The sequence below is a fragment of the Miniopterus natalensis genome, chromosome 7 (genome assembly GCF_054644295.1).
Source record: "Miniopterus natalensis isolate mMinNat1 chromosome 7, mMinNat1.hap1, whole genome shotgun sequence".
Classification (NCBI taxonomy): Eukaryota; Metazoa; Chordata; class Mammalia; order Chiroptera; family Miniopteridae; genus Miniopterus; species Miniopterus natalensis.
The window spans coordinates 73,840,152-73,859,599 of NC_142087.1; the positions used below are offsets into that span (position 1 = coordinate 73,840,152).

The window sequence follows — 19,448 nt, forward strand, 5'->3', positions numbered from 1 at the left end:
GGGCTTTCCCAGCCCCCCGCCCAGTCCTCCTGTGCCACACCAGGATCCTCCAAAACCACATGGTTTGGCTCCGACAGAATATCACAGAGTTGTAGCAAAAGCCATAGACCCCAAGCACCTACAGCATGTCAGGAATGTACTGGACTTGGAGGTATGAGGCTATTGGTGCACTTCTCACTTAAACCTTCACTAATGGCATGAAGGAGGCCAGAAATGACTTGTTCCAGGGAAGTCGTTATGGTGCTTCAGCTGATGGCATCCCCTGAGACTTCTGCCAGAGCAAGGAGCCCTCTGGATGCTTTGTCCATTAAACTCCAGTTTTGTGAAGTTTGGGGTTTTTTTGTTTTTTAATTTTTAATTTTGTCTTTAAATTTCAGAGAGGTAGGGAGATGGAGAGAGAGAGAGAGAAACATCAATGATGAGAGTCACTGATGGGCTGCCTCCTGAACGCCCCCTGCTGGGGATCGAGCCTGCAACCCAGCCCTGTGCCCTGACTGGGTATCAAACCCCAGTCCCCTGGGTCATGGGTTTGATGCTCAACCGCTCAGCCACGCCTGGTGACCAGTTTGGTGGTTTTTTCAAAAGTAATTTTGTAGTATATCTTTTTAAATAGTTCAGTGAACAGATTAATGCTTTCTGATACACTCATTTTTTGTGTCTAAACATGTCCAACCATGTTCAGATTATTCACTTTTTATACACAAATTTGTATGAAGTAAATTTTATTTAACTTTCATTATTTCAGTAGTTTGATGCAAAATTAGCATTTAGTATGGAAATGAGGAAGCAGAGAAATTATGACATCTGTTATATGATTTTTATTAGCTATGCAATAACGCTCTGCCAGCAAAGAGCAATTTTTTGCAGGTCTACACATAATTGAATTGCTACTTTCAGTTTCTAGGTGGATAGTAATCTAAGTTTACATGATACTTAAGAAGAAATAAATGAATTATAGATATACCACCTTTTATTTTTGTTTAAATATATGTACACATTATAATAAAGTAGACATTTTGATTTTTTTTTTAAATTTTGTTTGGTTTTTTGTTAATTCTCACCCAAGAATATGTTTTCCATTACTTTTCAAAGAGAGTGGCAGGGAAGGAGGGAGTGGGAGAGACAGAGGGAGAGAGAGAAACATGGGTGTGAGAGACATACATGGACTTGTTGCCTCCCACATGAGCCCCAACTGGGGGTAGGGAGGGATCCCCAACTCAGGTACGTGCCCTTGACCAGAAATTGAACCTGAGAGCCCTTCATTGCATGGGCCGATGCTCGAACTGCTGAAGCACACCAGCCAAGGCTAATTAAGTAGTTTTAATACAATTATGATCACAGTGTTTAAGTAAATTTGTTACATTCATTGTTTCTGGGCTTAGCTTTGAGCTAACAGAGTGGGGTACTTCTACCACTTCTATAACATTGTTAGAATAGTATTCTTACATTAAAAAGCGGTAAGTAGGCCCAGGCAGTGTTGCTCAGTGGTTGAGCATCGCTACGGCAACCTGGAGGTCATGGCTGGATACATGGTCAGGGCACATCCCCGGGTTTGAGGCTCGATCCCGAGTAGCGGGCTTGCAGGAGGCAGCCCAATGGTGAGTCTCTGTCATCATTGATTTTTCTATCTCTCCCTCTCCCTTCCTTTCTGAAATCAATAAAAACATTTAAACAATGGTAAATCAGAGGAATGCTTTTGTTTCTTAACCCTCGCTAATGGAAGAGTAAGTGTAAAATTGAAGAGCTTCCCCTAAAATAATTCTGTAAAAGTATTTGAATGGCACCAAAGTGCCTATAAAAGTTTCATACATAGCCATATGGATGTGTGTTATTAAACAGGAATTCTTTATCCCTGCTTAATATGTCTGCACGACAGTTCAGACCTTTGTTCCATTGGGAGGAGTCATATGACACAGCCAAAGCCATACTCAACTTTTTTAAAACAAACAAAGGGGGGTCCAGAGAATGACAGGTGTCGTCCAGTCCACTGGATCCCCTGGAGGCCATCCGATCGTGCTCCCACTGGTAAAGGAACAGTACACCCACAGCAGGCCCCCAGGAAAAGGTCAGAGGGCGACCTGGCTACGGGTGGGAAGTGAAGGGTGGGGTCTCCCGTCTCCCTCCTGGGAAGGTAGAACCAGCCAGAAGGAGTGTTGGATGTGCACACGTGTGTGTAGGAGCCTGAAGGGGGCATGCTCCATGCACACACCTCCGCCTCCTTAGGTATGTTACCAATCAAGTAGAAAATGCAAACCCACGGCAGTGTTGTGGTAGTTCTGTCCCAGAACAATGTAGTCACTTTAGCATGAGAAGCCTCACGGATCGTGTCTGTGGTGGGAGGGACGCAAATCTCCAGAGCTGATGTCCACACAGCTCCTTTGCAGGGCACAGCCTGCGAGACGCGAGCTCAGCTTTTGTTCCTGTGGTGCGTGCGCCTCGCTGCCCATGCTGCTAGGCCTCAGTGTGACAGCCTCGCCATGGCATGGCACCCTGCAGCTCCATTTCTCACTGTCCTCCTCTGCCTCAGGCCCTCGGGACCAAATACCAAAGCGAGGCTCCTGCGTGGAGGCAGCCTTGACCACATGGAGGCGGCCACTGCCCAGCCATGAAGCCCTGGTCATCAGAGCTGGGCTTCCAGACTGTTTGTCTACAGCCATCACTACACCCTATCTCCTGGCCCCAGGCCTCACCCCAAGTGAGTGATGGGTCCGTCCAACCAGAAGGGATGAGCGTCTGGAGCCCAGGGTCCTTGGGGACCCCTACTCTTGGAAGCAGGAGGGGCCTCTGAAACTAAGCTGTGGTCAGCAGATAGGCTCAGCTGTGGAAAGGCCCTGGCATCACACAGACACAGGTTCCGACTCAGCTCTGCCTGCAACTGTTTTTGGACAGATGACGTCACTGTCTAGAGGCCGGTCCTGAGCAGCTTAAGGGAAGGCCCTAGAGTCATTTTGAAAGGGATCTGGGGCTGCTGTCAGAGAGAAACTAGCACGTTTGAGGCCCAGGGAATTGTAGCCCTTCTCGGGGAAAGAGTAGTGACTGGTGGCCCAGGGGTTGTGCGCTGTTCCTGGTAGGAGCTGCTGGTGCAGGGCTCAGTCTCTAGGGAGTCAGCTTCCTCTCCCAGGTGCTGGATTCTTTCCTTGTCCTTCCTCGGGCCCCTGAGAGAACAAGGCCCCGGGGGAGCACCTCTGCTTTTGGTGCATTACCCTCAGGTTGGACTCTGCCTCCGTTTGGAGTCCCAGTCATTGCACAGGCAGAAAGAAGCCTGGTTTAAAGTTAAGTCAAATAGAAGTCTGGAGACTGAGGCTGTCCCAGCAGGAGAAATGGGGGGATGGAGAGTACAGGCAGGTCCTAAGGGACGGTACACACGTCCCTCCCTCCTCCAGGTGCTGGACCCCACCACCACTCAGGCGCTGGGCCGAGTCAGAGGTGGCCGTTTGGCAAAAGGCCTGTTTCGCCATGGGTATCCCCGGTCCCCTGTCTCACAGCCTTATTTTCACCATAGGCTAGACTTCAGATGACAGCTTTGTGAGCGCTTCCTGGAGCTCGACTTCACCAACTGCAGGCAGCATGGTGAGTGGGTGGTGTGCTGTGCCCTTCAGCCTCGGTTCTCATGCCTGTTTTCATTCACAGGACTTGTCCTTCCTGTTAATTCCTGTGTGGAAGTTCCACTGACACAATGGGTACAAGTAGAGTTGTAATGCTAGAGTGGGAACGGGGGACCCACAGTTCCTCCACACTCCTTCCCTGACCTCCGAGGGGCCTAAACATGCAGCTTCTGCTTACATACCTCCAGTGATGGGGAAGTCACTACCTATGGAGTGCCCTCCTTCTGGAGGCTCTGGCTGTCCTTGCTTGAAGGAAGGCCTGGCGACCCATGCAGAGAGCACTGACTGCAGGAAGGTCTCGCTGTCCTCACCTGGAGGTTAGTTGCCCAGAGCAGCTCCAAGATGTAAATTTCATCTCAGAGATTGTTAGAAACACTTGCATCTGATTTAGGCCTATTACAAATGTCTCCAGAAGGGAAACAGTGAATTATGCCACCCCTCTCAAAAATTAAAAGTTGCTCTGGGTTTTTGTAATTCCTGAAACACAAGCTCCTAGAATGGTGGGAAACTCAATTTTTAATTAAAACAAAGACTGAGAGAGTTCAAATGGGACCCAGTGTCTGAACTGATCAGCAGTAAGTGTAGGAGTGAGGGTGGTCTCCTGCCCTCTCCACTGCGTAAAATATTGAATGGTGCTGGCACTGATCCGCACAGACATAGACGCTTCTAGCTGACGGGTGGAGACAGGGCTGGGGTGACACAGCTGGACCCGCGGAGCCCTCTCTCCTCGCCCTGGGGGAGGATGACGACAGGAGGGGTCGGCCACCACTCTCGGAAAGTTTCACTGGCAGCCCGACTTAGGCTCACCCTCGGACGAGAGGGTTTCCTTCCTGAGGGCTCTGGCTCCTCGAGCTCCTCTTCCCGAGGAGGAGGCGAGGAGTGTGCAGCGAGGGCTCCAGGATACAGGGGTGGTGTGGAGGCCGTTGATTTGTATCGCAGTTGCCTCTTAGGGACACATCCTTTTCAAAGGCAGAGGTGGCTTTTAAGTTCAAGTTTTCCCTTCTCAAAGAGGGGACTCGTTCTGCTTTTGTGCCTTCAGGAAAACCAAGTATTTGTGGCTCACCCCACATGCCCTTGCCAACTGGTGTTTTCCAGCTGCTGCTGTTTGTGGCCCCCGCCAGCACTTGGGACCTGGGTGCCCTGTGGACCCAGTCAATCCGGAGCAGACTGCTTGGCGGGGCGGGAAGCAGAGCATCTCCGGGTGTGTCCCCGGTTCTCAGTGCAGCTCAGCTGCTCACCAGCTGTGAGCAGGGACCGTGGAAACTAGTCCCTGTCCTGCAGTTGTTAGTGTGCAGCTGGATAGACACAGATGATCCCGGGGACAGGGACCGGATACTGAATGTGCTGGAGGAATGGGCCAGGAGGGGAGGTTTGCAGGCCTGGAAGGGGCAGCCTGCCCTCGGCCAGGGAAGTGTCCCCTCCCTGTAGCTGCTCTCATCCTCAGACCTGAGGGCTGTGGTGGACACTCGCAGGTACACGGCAGCCTGGAGGGTGGTTGCCCCACACTTGTCACTGAGAAGGTTGATTTTTTTCCTCCTTTGGTGCAGACTGTGTGTGTGTCAATTGTGGGTCCAGATGTCTTCCTGGGTCAGGAGTTGTTCGCACGTGCAGGTGGTTCCTGGGCTGCTGAGCTGTCCACAGACTTACGCTCTGGACATGTCTAGCTGCCTGGGGTCTGACTCCACTTGCTGGTGACCCCTGTCTCCTCCGCATGCACTCCTTCCTTTCCTCTCCTCATGGTGTCCATCCACCCCAGGGGACACCTCCACTCGGCTCCTCCAGGCTGTGAGGTGCTGGCAGAGGGCTGCAGGTACCGGAGCAGGGTCAGACTTTGGTCTGGGGGCCTTGGCATGCTGCTAACCTGGTGGGAAAGGACACTGGTTCCCTGGAGACCGGAAGCCTGGCCCACATACAGCTGCTCAGCCAGGATAGCAGCTTAAAGGGAACAATTGTGGGGTGGCCGTCCCCTACACAGTCCAGAGTTACCCTTGGTGCCCCACCTCGCCGTTCCTACATCCCCCTTGTCAGATCAAGAGAAAGGTGTAGGTGGCAGTGAGGGTTTCGAGTGAGGTCAGTCTGGCATTTAGGAGCTGCTGGCGTCCTTTCTGTTTCTTGTGGCCTAAGATGAAGCCCTCACCAGGTGTCTGAGCTGGTGGCCTGAGAAGGAAGAGAGCACAATGTGCCCAGCAGCTCTCTGCCTCCCACTGAGCTTGGTCGGAATGAGGAGCAGTTGGAAACCGTTGGCTGTGTCCAGGCTCCCAGCCCCGACCCTCCCATCCAGTGGATGTGTTTTTGGAAACGGCTTCCCTCTCTAGGTCTGTTTTTCTGCTGGTGAAGTTGAGGGGCTGCTGGAGTGACACTTGGCTTTTCTCCCTGACCCATGTGTGGCCCCGGCCTCATCATCTCAACCAAGGGCTTTGTGTGTGGTGGGGCCCAGTTAGGCTGTGAAAGGCCCAACAGGAGCGGGAAACTTCTGTTCTGGCCAAGTGGCCTGCATCGGAGACATCCTGGGTGAAAGAGGGCTGTTTAAGGACCCTCGTGGCCCTCATTCGGGCCTTTCACTTCTTGCTCTCTTCTCTGTAGGACATTCCCAGCTGCCAGGATGACCTGCTCAGTGACCTCTTGAGGAAGGCCAATAATCTTCCAACCATTAGAGTTTAGCCAAGACCCCCTACAGGGAGAGAAGGGGCCGGGATGCCCACCAGCTCTGCGGCCCCACCATGAAGATGGCTGTCAGCACCTCCGAGGGGAAGCTGCTGAAGCCAGGGCCTGTGTGAGCTCACCGTGAGACCTGCTGAGGCCGAAGCCCCACCCAGCACCCCCTGAGGCGGACCCAGCCTCCCCAGAGCCTGTCTCTGGGCAGACCCCAGCAAGTGTACATAGTGTGTTGAGGGGAGTGTGTCCGAGATGAGGTACACGCCTGATTTGGGAGTGGGTGTAGGTCCCCAGTGTCCCCATCGTGGGTGAGATCTTGACTTCTTATTTCTGAATAACTCCTTGGGATAGTAACCGCATTTCTTATATTACAGAGGTTTGTACACACTTGTGAAATGCAGGTATTTTGAGGGTGATCCAGAGGGTGTCTCTCCCAAAAATGTACATAAACTTCCACAGCTGATAACTCCCTTAATTTTCACTCCTTTTCAGGCGGGCCCAGCACACCCTGTGGTGCGAGTGTGGACCGTGGCTGCCTGTGCCTGGTCTCCTGGACCAGCAGCTGCGGAGCCCTAAGCGCACCGCTGCCTCCTGACGCCGCCGGCCTTCTCTCTGTCCTCCCGTGGTGGCAGGAATGGGGTTCCCCTGCGTTTCTCCTGCTTTTGTCAGTGAAGACACTGTGCCAAGCCCTAAAGGGTGACACTCCCAGGTGTGGGACATGAATCTACAGCCTCCAGGCACTGCTTTCTATTGAACAAATCTACTCTGACCTGGGGATGTTCGTAATGCAGGGACAAAACTGGGCCCCCAAAGCAGACGCTATTTCAGCACGCCCCTGCAGAGCACTTGTTTACAACTTGTTGACCTCGTTTAAGGCATGTGTGCCTGTGCAGATACTCATGTGCACACAGGCTCACAGGGCGGAAACTCTACGTTTCCTAGAAGCCATATGATCCTAGTTGAAGACCAGACCCGCCAGACTACACACATCTTGAGGCCTTGGCAGACGTTAGATTCAGGCTCACTGTAAACCAAGAGTGTTGCTGAGACACTCCTGGGCTCCCATGTACTTCCCTTCACCCAGGGCCAAGGTGGCCTTTTAGGCAGGTGGTCTCAGGCCTTTTCCTCTCTCTAGCTAGCTCCTGGGCCCACACAGGGACCTACCTGCCCTGGCCCGCGCCACCACTTGGGACCTGGGTGCCCTGTGGACCCACTCAATCCGGAGCAGACTGCTTGGCGGGGAGGGAAGCAGAGCACCTCCCGGTGTGTCCCCGGTTCTCAGTGTAGCTCAGCTGCTCACCAGCTATGAGCAGGAACCACGAAAACCCGTCCCTGTCCCACAGTTGTTAGTGTGCAGCTGGATAGACACTGATGATCCCCGGGAAAAGGCCCCAGTACTGCGTGTGCTGGAGGAATGGGCCAAGAGGGGAGGTTTGCAGGCCTGGAAGGGGCAGCCTGCCCTCGGCCAGGGAAGTGTCCCCTCCCTGTAGCCGCTCTCATCCTCAGACCCGAGGGCTGTGGTGGACACTCGCATGCAGGTACACAGCAGCCTGGAGGGTGGTTGCCCCACACTTGTCACTGATAAGGTTGATTTTTTTCCTCCTTTGGTGCAGACTGTGTGTGTGTGTCAATTGTGGGTCCAGATGTCTTCCTGGGTCAGGAGTTGTTCGCACGTGCAGGTGGTTCCTGGGCTGCTTAGCTGTCCACAGACTTACGCTTCTGGACATGTCTAGCTGCCTGGGGTCTGACTCCACTTGCTGGTGACCCCTGCCTCCTCTGCATGCACTCCTTCCTTTCTTCTCCTCATGGTGTCCATCCACCTCAGGGGACACCTCCACTCGGCTCCTCCAGGCTGTGAGGTGCTGGCAGAGGGCTGCAGGTACCAGAGCAGGGTCCGACCTCGGACTGGGGGCCTTGGCATGCTGCCCACAGAGTGGGAAAGGACACTGGTTCCTGGACACTGAAAGCCTGGCCCGGGTACAGCTGCTCAGCCAGGATAGCAGCTTAAAGGGAACAAACGTGGGTTGGCCGCCCCCTGCACAGTCCAGAGTTACCCTTGGTGGCTCCGTTCCTACATCCCCCTTGTCAGATCAAGAGAAAGGTGTAGGTGGCAATGAGGCCTTCGAGTGAGGCCACTGTGGCATTTAGGAGCTGCTGGCGTCATTTCTATTTCTTGTGGCCTAAGATGAAGCCCTCACAAGGTGTCTGAGCTGGTGGCTTGAGAAGGAACACAGGTCAGTCTACCCAGCAGCTCTCTGACTCCCACTGAGCTTGGTCGGAATGAGGAGCAGTTGGAAACCGTTGGCTGTGTCCATGCTCCGAGCCCTCACCCTCCCATCCAGTGGATGTGTTTTTGGAAATGTCTTCCTTCTCTCAGTCTGTTTTTCTGCTGGTGAAGTTAGGGGGCTGCCTGAGTGACACCAGATTTTCTCCCTGAGCCATGTGTGGCCCCGGCCTCAGCATCTCAACCAAGGGCTTTGTGTGTGGTGGGGCCCAGCTAGGCTGTGAAAGGCCCAACAGGAGTGGGAAACTTTAGTCCTCGCCAAGTGGCCTGCACAGGGGACATCCTGGGCAAAAGAGGGCTCTCTGGTGACCCTGGTGGCCCTCACTCCGGCTGCTCACTTCTTCCTCTGTTCTCTGTAGGACATTCCCAGCTGCCAGGATGACCTGGTTAGTGACCTCTTGAGGAAGGCCAATGATCTCCCAACCATTAGAGTCCAGCCAGGACCCCTGACCAGGAGAGAAGGGGCCGGGATGCCCACCAGCTCTGCGGCCCCACCATGAAGATGGCTGTCAGCACCTCCGAGGGGAAGCTGCTGAAGCCAGGGCTGTGCGAGCCCACCTTGAGACCTGCTGAGGCGGACCCAGCCTCCCCAGAGCCTGTCTCTGGGCAGACCCCAGCAAGGCACGATGCCCCCAGCCTCCCGCACACCTGCCAGCTGGAGCTCCTCCTTGAGCCGGGCGGGCCCAGCACACCCTGTGGTGCGAGTGTGGACCGTGGCTGCCTGTGCCTGGTCTCCTGGACTAGCAGCTGCGGAGCCCTAAACGCACCGCTGCCTCCTGACGCCGCCGCCCTTCTCTCTGTCCTCCCGTGGTGGCAGGAATGGGGTTCCCCTGCGTTTCTCCTGCTTTTGTCAGTGAAGACACTGTGCCAAGCCCTAAAGGGTGACACTCCCAGGTGTGGGACATGAATCTACAGCCTCCAGGCACTGCTTTCTATTGAACAAATCTACTCTGACCTGGGGATGTTCGTAATGCAGGGACAAAACTGGGCCCCCAAAGCAGACGCTATTTCAGCACGCCCCTGCGGAGCACTTGTTTACAACTTGTTGACCACCTTTAAAGCATGTGTGCGTGTGCAGATACTCAAGGGCACACAGGCTCACAGGGCGGAAACTCTACCATGTTTCCTAGAAGCCATATCATCCTAGTTGAAGACCAGATCCGCCAGAATACAGAGATCTTGAGGCCTTGGCAGAACCTGGAGTCAGGCTCACTGTAAACCAAGAGTGTTGCTGAGACACTCCTGGGCTCCCATGTACTTCCCTTCACCCAGGGCCAAGGTGGCCTTCCTGGTAGGTGGCCTCAGGCCTTTTTCTCTCTCTAGCTGGCTCCTGGGCCCACACAGGGACCTACCTGCCCTGGCTCACTTTTCTACAAATACTAGATATGCCAGGCCTGGGGTGTGGGGCACTGAGAAGGCAACCCGCCCACAGTAAGTATCCATATTTTTTGAGGGGAGTGTGTCCGAGATGAGGTGCACGCCAGATTTGGGAGTGGGTGTAGTGCCCTAGTGTCCCTATGGTGGGTGAGATGTTGACATGATTTCTGAATAACTCCATGGGATAGTAATCAAATTTCTGGCAATATATTAAATATATTTGTACACACTTGTGAAATGCATGTACTTTGATGGTGATCTACAGTGTGTCTCCCAAAAATGTACATAAACTTTCACAGCTGATAACTCCCTTAATTTTCACTCCTTTTCAGGTTGAACAGGTTTGAAATAATGGGTGAAGCCAGACTAAGCTTTGAACAATGAAAATTATCCACTAAACTTTCATATGGGGATACATAAAATATCAAGCTTACGGCTCAAACCCGGCAACAGTCAATGAATCGGGGGCAGCTGTGGAAAGACAAAGCGCACAAACGCCAAACAAAGTGGGTCCTGATGTTTGCGATTCCTTTGCTTCTGTCTCTGGAGCGCCCAGGCCCAGAGCTGATGCGCAGCAAAGGAACCGCAAACCTCAGGGATCACCCTGTTCTGTGGGAATCTGTGCGCCTTGTCTTTCAGTAGCTGCCCTCAGTTCCCAAGTGTTGTTGGTTTTGTACCGTAAACTTTCTTTTACGTATCCCCATAAAGAGTCTAGTGGACATGGTTTCTTTGTTCAAAACTTAGTGTGGCTTCACCCATTGCTTCAAATCCCTTAAACTTGAAGAGAGTGAAAATAATGTTATCAGCTGTCAAAATGTGTGTAACTTTCGGGGAACACCCTATATTTATGTTCCATCAAAAATCTCCCCTGTGTGTACCTTTTTGGGGAGAAAAAGTGCTCATATAAAGAAAATAATTCAATTGTTGGTTTAGTTCGCTTCAAGGGATTCTTTGAAACTCTTGGGAAATTTGGTAAGAATTGATAACTATTCAATTTGGAAAATTACCTTCTAAGACCTAATGGAACCAATTTTTTTCCTAATCCTAACCCGGGGATATGCTCGTTAAGTTTAGAAAGAAGGGAAGAGAGAGGGAAAGGGAGAGAAGGAAACATTCATGCGAGAGAGAAACATCCTTGGGTTGCCTCCCGGACTTACCCCAACCTGGGAATTGAACCCAAACCTAGATAGGTGCTCTGGCTGGGAATTGAACCCACAACCTTTGGGTGTAGGCAATGATGTTCCAGCCAACTGAGCCACACAGGCCAAGGCATGCCACCCATTTTTACGAAAGAAAACGTTATATTGCTCCTAGAATTTGTGCACACTGAGGGCCAGAATACAGCTAAGTTACGGGGAGCCCATGGAGCACCGCGATGGCTCTGAGCTGCTTCCGTGAGACACACAGTGTGCAGCGCGCTGGTCACCGCGCCTGCCTTGCACTCACTTCCTGTGGTTTCAGTCGGCCTGAGCCTGTTTTCTATGTCATTGATATGTTTTCTCTGTAAAATAGGTCTAGGCTCATGGGTTTTGCATCATTTCTCTGAAGCCTTGGCCCTGACATTTGGAAGCAGAGAGTTGAAGATGTTAGCATGGAGCCCGGCCGGCTGGCGTGGCTCAGCAGTGGAGCATCGACCTGTGACCCAGGAGCTGCAGGTTCGATTCCTGGTCAGGGCACATGCCCGGGTTGCAGTCCCGATCCCCAGCAGGGGCCGTGCAGGAGGCAGCCGATCAGGGACTCTGGTCATCGATGTTTCTCTCTCTCTCTCTCTCTCCCTTCCTCTCTCTCAAATCAACAAAGACATATTGAAAAATAGATAAATAAAATAATGTTTTAGCATCCAGTTAATATTTTCTCACTGGCATGAGCTCACATACTCAACCATTATTGAAATCTTGTTTTGCATAATTATAAAAGAAGTATTTTTCAGTATATCAGGATTCCTTCAGTTATATATAATTTGTTCAGTTCTCATTCCTGGTAACTACATTTATAAATTTGTTTCCCAGGTAGTTCCCATTTTGTTTTCCATTATTTGAAATCTCAGCATGCTTTCCGCAAATGAAGGCCATTCCGTTCATGAGATAGGCTCTATAAGAACTGATTTAGGTTGGTGTGAAAAAAGTAACACCTATAAGTGGGATTTTTTACATTTTCATTTCTGTTCTTTGACTTTAAATAATTTTATAATATTTATTGCAGCTGGATAATTAATAAAAATGCTAATCGGTACTTCCCTCCCTCCCCCCATCATGAGTCCAAAGGTTTGATGTACTTAAAAAATTTTAATTTCTTTTAAATGAAAAATATATATTTCTGTCTCATTAACGTGGCTCAGAGGTTGATCCAGGAGATGGAGGTTCGATTCCCAATCAGGGCACATGCCTGGGTTGCAGGCTGGATCCCCAGCAGGGGGTGTGCAGGTTCACTGACTCTCTCTCATCATTGATGTTTCTGTCTCTCTGCTCTTTCCTTTCCTCTGTCTGAAATCAATTAAAAACTTTTAAAATATTCATTTTTAATTATCTAAAGGAGAACCATTACTAGTTTAGAAAATAATGACAACACTTTTAGCTCATTGATTGACAGACTAAATGTTTAAATTCCTTTCTGAGGATACCTGCATATTTGTTCTCCAAATGTTTCTCTTGCTTATGCTCATTTAATACTCCTGGGAGAGAAAGCCATGTACAAAATCTTTTCGTTAAAATATCTTCTAAATATGCAGCTTTATTTTGCTCATTTTTCTACCTATAAATTGCATGTTAATTAATATTCTATAAAGTTGTTTTGCAGGCAGTTGACTGGTGGAGTTTAGGTGTCCGATGTATGAACTACTAACTGGAGCGTCCCCTTTCACAGTCGATGGGGAGCAGCAAGCCCAAGCTGAGATACTAGCAAGACTTAGCAAAATCAAATGAATACACTCTTGCCTTAAAGGAACTGATCACATTTCTGTAATTCGGCTGATAGAAAAAATAATTTTTAAAAATGGGGATGGACAAGATTAGGTTTAAATGGCTATTGTCCATTTATAATTCTATAATGTAGATGTATAATTTTTCTATTTCTTTGTATTTTATGTGCGCATATAGATTTTAAGTTGCATGGGGAGAGCCCAGTATTTTATGTACCCCACGGTGCTTAGCATGGGGCGTGAGCCCCCATGGCCCGGGCCGGGCAGCATTGAGTGCCAGGGCCAGTCGGAATGTGGGGGCAGAGGCTTATGGGATGCGGGCATGGGGACAGTGGCCATAGAAACAGTGGAAGGTGGGGCACAGAGCAGTTGGGCTCAGAGCCAGTCGGTGCAGAGCCAGTTGGTGCAGAGACGTCGGGCGCAGAGACTCTGGTACAGAGACCTTGGGCCCAACACAGTGGGCGAAGCCTGAGGATGGATGATGCGAGCAGGGAGCTCCTGGAGCTCTTTCTTCACGGCCCCCTCATCGCGTGGGTGAGTAGCCAGGCTCCCTACTACGTTGGTGCTCCGGCCCTTCTCCCGCCTGCCTGTGGTCCCACAAGACCCGACTATTGCCCCTTGGGACCCCGGGGAAGTCCCAGCACGCCGGGGTCTTAGCAGGTGTGGGGTCCAGACCAGGGCCTGGGTTCGGGAGGCGTTTCCAACTCGGGAGCGTGTGCCCCCTGTAGCGTCCCGGCCCTGGGCTGGGAGAGGGTGGGCCTGTTCCCATCAGGGTGCTGGGCTGCCGTTCCAGGAGGAGACAAGGTCTGAGTGGTCACCCCAGGCCTGTCGCTTGGCCATTCACGTAAAGGACTCCCCAGAAAATATCCTTGTGTAGTTTTTGAACTGAGTCCAGGTGGTGAATGGTGGTGACGGGCGGGCCTTGGGGCACGTCTGAGTGGGAATGTATACAATCTGCGGTGGGCACAGTGATTTGTAATAGATCAGATGTGAGTAATTTGTTGAAAAGTTCCTTTTATTTTTCATTTCTTTCCTGTTCTGGGACACTGGGAAAAAGTGGGGAGAAAGTTTCCCTCCCGCTGTCTCGAATCTGTTGCCTGGAGTAGGGCAGGGAGAGGGGCCCTGAAGAAAGGTGGGCTTGGAGCCTACTGAAGCATGGGTGGGCGTTGGGTGACCCTTCAGCCCGCAGGCCGTGGTTGTCCTGAAGAGCTTCATAATGTGTGCGGGGTGACTTTTCCTGCCTTTCTGCATCCTGGTCCTTGCAGGTCAAAACCTTGGGACCCTTTGAAGGCAGCAACGATGACAACCTGAGGGTTTACATGAGTCTGGTCGATGGCATCTTTCTTAACCAGATCATGGTAGAAATGTAAGTTGTCTTCAAGTTTGTTTTCAGGTTATAAAAGGAGACCTGCAGTTGCTCTGGGAGGATCCTTGCCCCTGGGCCAGTGATATCTCAGTATAAGGGCCTTTGCCACCCTTCGTTGGGGTGGGAAGAACTGCAGGACAGTGTGTTAGTAGCTTGATTGATGAAGGACATTTAGAACTGTAGATGGTGCAATTAACTTCAAAATCAGCTATTTCATGTGGTTTAAGCAATGAAATGAAAAAAATAAACACAAATCACACTTTTTGGGGATCAAGGAACTATAAGGGACAGTGTCTGCTTACAAAATGTGTCAGGGGTTGGTCGGGAGCATCTGTGAGTGACTAAGGTTTCCTCCTCGGTAAGGACGCCTGTGTTTTTGAGCCACACTCCTTACAGCCTCACACTAGCCTAGACTTGGAGAGGACTACATGCCACTGGAAGGAAGGTGTGGCCAATGTGGGGAGACGCCATTTCCATTGCCATGTTTCTTTCCCTAGCGATCCCAGGCCTGGATATAAACCCATCAACCAGCAGGTGAACAGTGATATTAACCTCCGGACTGAGAACTTAAGCATCCTGGTCACAAATATCAAGACCTTCTACCAGGTGAGGGCAGCTCTTGGTGCCCCAGGTGTTCTGTGCCCCTGACACCGACTTCACTCAAACAGTTGCTCTTTGCCCCTAGCAATGTCTTCACTCAAACCTTTCCCCACGGGAATCCTGGAGGAAATGGTATTCACATTTAGGCATCTCCTTGCTGACACTTGGTGTGTTTTTGTCATTTTCATCTTTTTCTTTTTACCTTGTGAGAAGGTTCAGATGTTCGATGTCTTTACTTTTCCAGCATATGTTGTTTGAGCTGTGTGGTGTGCAAAGCACGGGTGTCTGGTGCTGTGAGAGCCCCAGAGATGAGCCTTGGGTCGCCAGTGTGGCCTCCAGCACCAGTCACACTGGGAGTGGCTGGAATTCGTGGGGAACCTGGAGGATGTTCTTGGCCACAGCTCAGCGAGTCTTTGTACAGCAGCAATTCAAGGGGTTGAAGGAGATATGGGAGCACACGAGGGTTATGTTGGGCCAGGGCGGTCATCGACGAGCCTCTAGATCGTTGACAAGAGTAAACTGTAGGGTGTTCCATTGGCCCTGCTGTGTAATCATCCCCTTTTCCTTTATCAGTGCTTGCTGGCAGGATACTGAATGTAGAGTTTCCGCGAGCTATGCAATAGAGAGACTCCTGAGAAAATTTGGAAACCTGTTTTTAAAAGGTTTAAGGTTGCTTTGTCAGTGAAGATTTCTATAACAACCAATTTCGTGAGGCCAGGAATGCTTATGGAACCTACCTCCTTCCTCGTCTTCCGTAAAATTTAATTTGTATCTTCTGATTTGTAAGATCCAAGTCCCATCTGCTCAGGGAAGACGACCTGGCCTGAGGCCCTCGGGAACGCAGGGGTGGGTGCGGTGTGAGCTGCCACAGTGCCAGGAGGGCTTGTCAGAGACACCCCGGCAAGGGGCTTGGCTGATGGCTGATGGCTGGGCCCGCTGTCAAAGGCCCTTGGTCTGAGGGCCAGAAGGCAGCTGGTCTCCCACACCAGCTCTGCGATGGGTGCAGATTAGCTGTGACTTATCCCTCTCCCAGGGAAGGGGCTGCTGTACAGGAGAGAAGCCTCCTGATTCACATCGTGTCCCGGAGACCTGCTGAGCGCCAGCGTCCTGCATGATCGGTTATAGACACCCAGCAGCACCTTTCATTTTCATTCTGTATTTTCAATTGCACAAGCAAACCATAGCATATAAATAAAGACATCTTTTAAAAAGACACTCACAGCTGACCCTCTGGTCCTGGCATTAACACATCTTCTTTGACCCCAGGTCTCTGTCCATAAGCAGACATGATGCGTATTTGGTTCTGATCCAGGCAGAAGTGCAATTAGCTTGGACTTTTCACATGGTTTCTAGACTAAGTTTTCCTTCCTCGCACGTGGCTTGCTCATATTGACCGTGTAGTGGCCGCACGCTCATCCTGTCATTTTCTTAATGTCTCTTTAGTTTTGTTTCCTGTTCTCAATGGTAACTTTTCCTCTTTGTTTCTGTAGGATGTTCTCGAGCAGCTCGTAGTCATGCGTTTACCGAAGGTCATGATGATTGGCAAAGATCCGCTATCTGGTGAGTGAAAGCTGTGCACAGAATTCTCGCTTGCCTTAAATAATACACAAACGCACAAGTAGAAAACAGATGCATTGTGTGCACACAGGTAGGAAGCACTGAGTAGACAAAGGATTTTTTTTTTCTTACCTGATTTTCCCCCCTACAACCAACCAGTGTCTCACCAGTGAGATTTTATAATCAGATGAGCCTAATTAAATATGTTGCTGTTTCAATGTAGGCCGAAGTATCGAGGAAGTCAGGAAACTGCTGGTGCTGATGCTGGGCTGCGCTGTGCAGGTAGGGCTTGGGCAAGGGGGGAGGAGGCCTGCCCTCAGCCATCTCGTGTTGGGGTTTGTGGGGATTAGACTCCACCTTAGTGAGGCAGGAGGGAAGCTGCCTGAAGCGCAAGGTGACTCATCCCTGGCTTCGTGAGAAAAGGGACCACTCATTAGGTGGTAGCCACTGCTTGTCCCAGGGCACCTTTGGCAAGAAGCAGGTGGGGTTTCCTCAGCCCAAGGTGCCATTAGCAAATGGTCCCTGGTGTGGGGACGCCTAGAGCAAAGGTCAGAAACCACACACAGCCTGGGGGCTGAGTGTGACCCACCCCCTGTGTTTGAAATGAGCTTTTCATTAACCTATAGTCCATGAGATGGCTGTTTACTCCCAGTCAGGGCACATGCCTAAGTTGCAGGCTCAATGGCCAGTGGGGAGCATTCAGGAGGCAGGCATGAATGACTCTCTCCATTGATATATTTTTTTCTCTCTCTTTCACTCTCAATATCAATAAGGTATATTTTTAAAAATATTAAAAAGAAAATAGGCTTTCACAGGAACAGAGCCTCAGTTGTTTCTCTGTGTGTTACCTCTGGCTACTCCCACACCAAAGTGGCACAGGTGAGACCAAATGGCCGGCAGACTCTAAGATATTCTTACCATGCAGCCCTGTGAAGATATAGTTTGCCACACTCTGGCTTGAAGCAGGTGTTCTTCATTTTATTTTATTTCCTTTTTTGTGTTTTTTCCTTGATTTCAAAGAGAGGAAGGGAGAGGGAGACAGAGAGTAAAACATGGATGGGAGAGCAACACTGATCAGCAGCCTCCTGCATGCTTGCTACTGGGAATGGAGCCTGAAACCCAGGTGTGTGCCCTGAGCAGCATTTGAACCCAAGACCTTGCGGTGCCTGGGACAACAGTCAGGCACTGAGCAGCACCGTGTTGCTCAGGCACACTAGGTGTTGTTGATCTTTACTTGTTTAAGATGCCCTAGAGAGCTTGTTTCAGGTGCAGATTTCTGTGTTTCACCTCCAGTGTCTTCTGCCTGATGGCTCCTCAGGTGATTCTGATGTAGGTGGTCAGAGCAAGTTCTAGAGAAACCCCCAGGGTAAGGGACCGTAGGGAGGACAAGGGACAAATTGTTGGTTACAAAGGAGGAAGCCAGGGGCTGGGTGGGCAGTTCGTTTGGAAACTATTCCTGTGGGTGGGAAGGGCCCAGGTTGCCTCAGTGGCAAATGCTTCCATTAACACGTGTTCCCCTCTGCAGTGCGAGAGGAGAGTGGAGTATATAAACCGGATCCAAGAGCTGGACATGGCCACCCAGGCCGGGCTCGTGGCCCATATTATGGAGGTAGGTGTGTGGCTGGCTTTGTGGGGCTGAGCCGTGGACCCCCACTCCTATTGCAGCCAGGAGGCAGGCTGTCTCCACGAGGGAAAAGTTTAAAGCCTATGTCACCTGTTGGTGATTTTACTAATTTTAGGGTTCAGACACCACAGCAATATGGACCCTGTTTATAAAGGTAGGGTCTTGTCGGAGCTCCAACCCCAGATTGCCACTCTGTTCTTTGCTAGTCTGCAAACAGCAGTCGGTGGAGCAGCGTGGAGAGATGTCGCCTTTATTACTTGCACTCGGCCAGGGTAGGCTAGGGCCTTACCTAGCAGAAGAGAGGGGACGGGAGGGACCCATGCTGGGAACGGCCTGCTTGCAGACCCAGGACAAGCAGAGCCTGGTGAGGCTTGTTAGCCTTCAAGGACATGGAAACCCTTGGGTATGTGGTGCCCTGCTCCTCGTGGCAGCTGGCCAGGCGGACACCTTTCCACTGCCCGGGAGGGGGATTGGGGTGTATCCTCACTTGCTTGACCCCACAGGTAGTCCTTAGCAAGCTAAAATGAAATGGGGCTAAAAATGGAAACAATTTCTTCACAACACCTTCATCAAGTCTGCCATTGCCTAGTCTTCTTGCCTAATGTGGACTCAGACTACTTTTAAGTGCTCTCAGATGACTCTGAAGTGCTTTGGGCTCAGAGTTTCCTTTACAGACTGTATTCTGGCACATGTCACCCCGCTTCAGATGGTTGATGTTCGAGAAAGATTCTTTGTTTCTGTTGGTGACATGGCAGAGAAACAAGCTGGCACCACTTAGGAAGTGAGAAAGCACCAGGTCCCTGAAGGGCTGTCACTGCAGACTCAGCCCCTGGGGTTGGGTCCGGAGGGCTCTGTACTGAGGACAGCCCCTCTGACATGGACCTTGGCAGAGGTGGTAACGTCAGGGAAGTGGTTTCCCTAGAAACCGGGCCTGTGAGGGCAATCCCCGACCTGAAAATTTATTTCCCTGACAGCCTTCCCCACCCTCCGTCCAGAAGAAGCCTTGTATGTTTAAGTGTCTTAGGAGATGTGGTTCGGCCTTTAGTCTGATGGGACAGATTAGATAAAGGCATGAGAAGGACGGGAGCCGGAGCACATAGGAGCAGGTGTGTGACTGGCAGGGTCAGGTGAACAGAGCTCCCCACGCCGATGCCGGGGACAGGCTGTGGGATGGTTTCCCGGCCTCCAGGCACCACGGGGCTGGGTTCGGAGTCAGCCCCGGAGCAGGACCTGGCTGCGGCTTGTTGCAGTCGAGGGGAAACTCAGCATTGTCAGAAACACACTCAGCCATTCCTGTAAGTGCGTGGCCTCCTCTTGGCCTGAGAATCATTCTGCCTTTTGATTTTCCTTATGTGTCCCCATGTTTTGAAAATGTATGTATCTGGGGACTAGGTCCTTGCCACTCGCTGTCTGTCCTGCTCAACCAGCAGGATATTTAAAATGAGAGGGGGTGGAATGCAGCC

General features: G+C 51.1%; 1 long non-coding RNA gene across 2 annotated transcripts; it reads left to right on the plus strand.

Moving 5' to 3' along the window:
- The first annotated feature begins 1,024 nt into the window (after nucleotides 1-1,024).
- Nucleotides 1,025-6,281, plus strand: LOC148092816 (uncharacterized). Of its 2 annotated transcripts, none has more exons than XR_015714785.1 (3): nucleotides 1,025-2,065; nucleotides 3,503-3,570; nucleotides 6,189-6,281. It is a non-coding gene; the product is annotated as an uncharacterized LOC148092816 (long non-coding RNA). The 2 variants fall into 2 exon arrangements; XR_015714786.1 differs by lacking the exon at nucleotides 1,025-2,065 and adding an exon at nucleotides 2,581-2,695.
- Nucleotides 6,282-19,448: the final 13,167 nt, after the last annotated feature.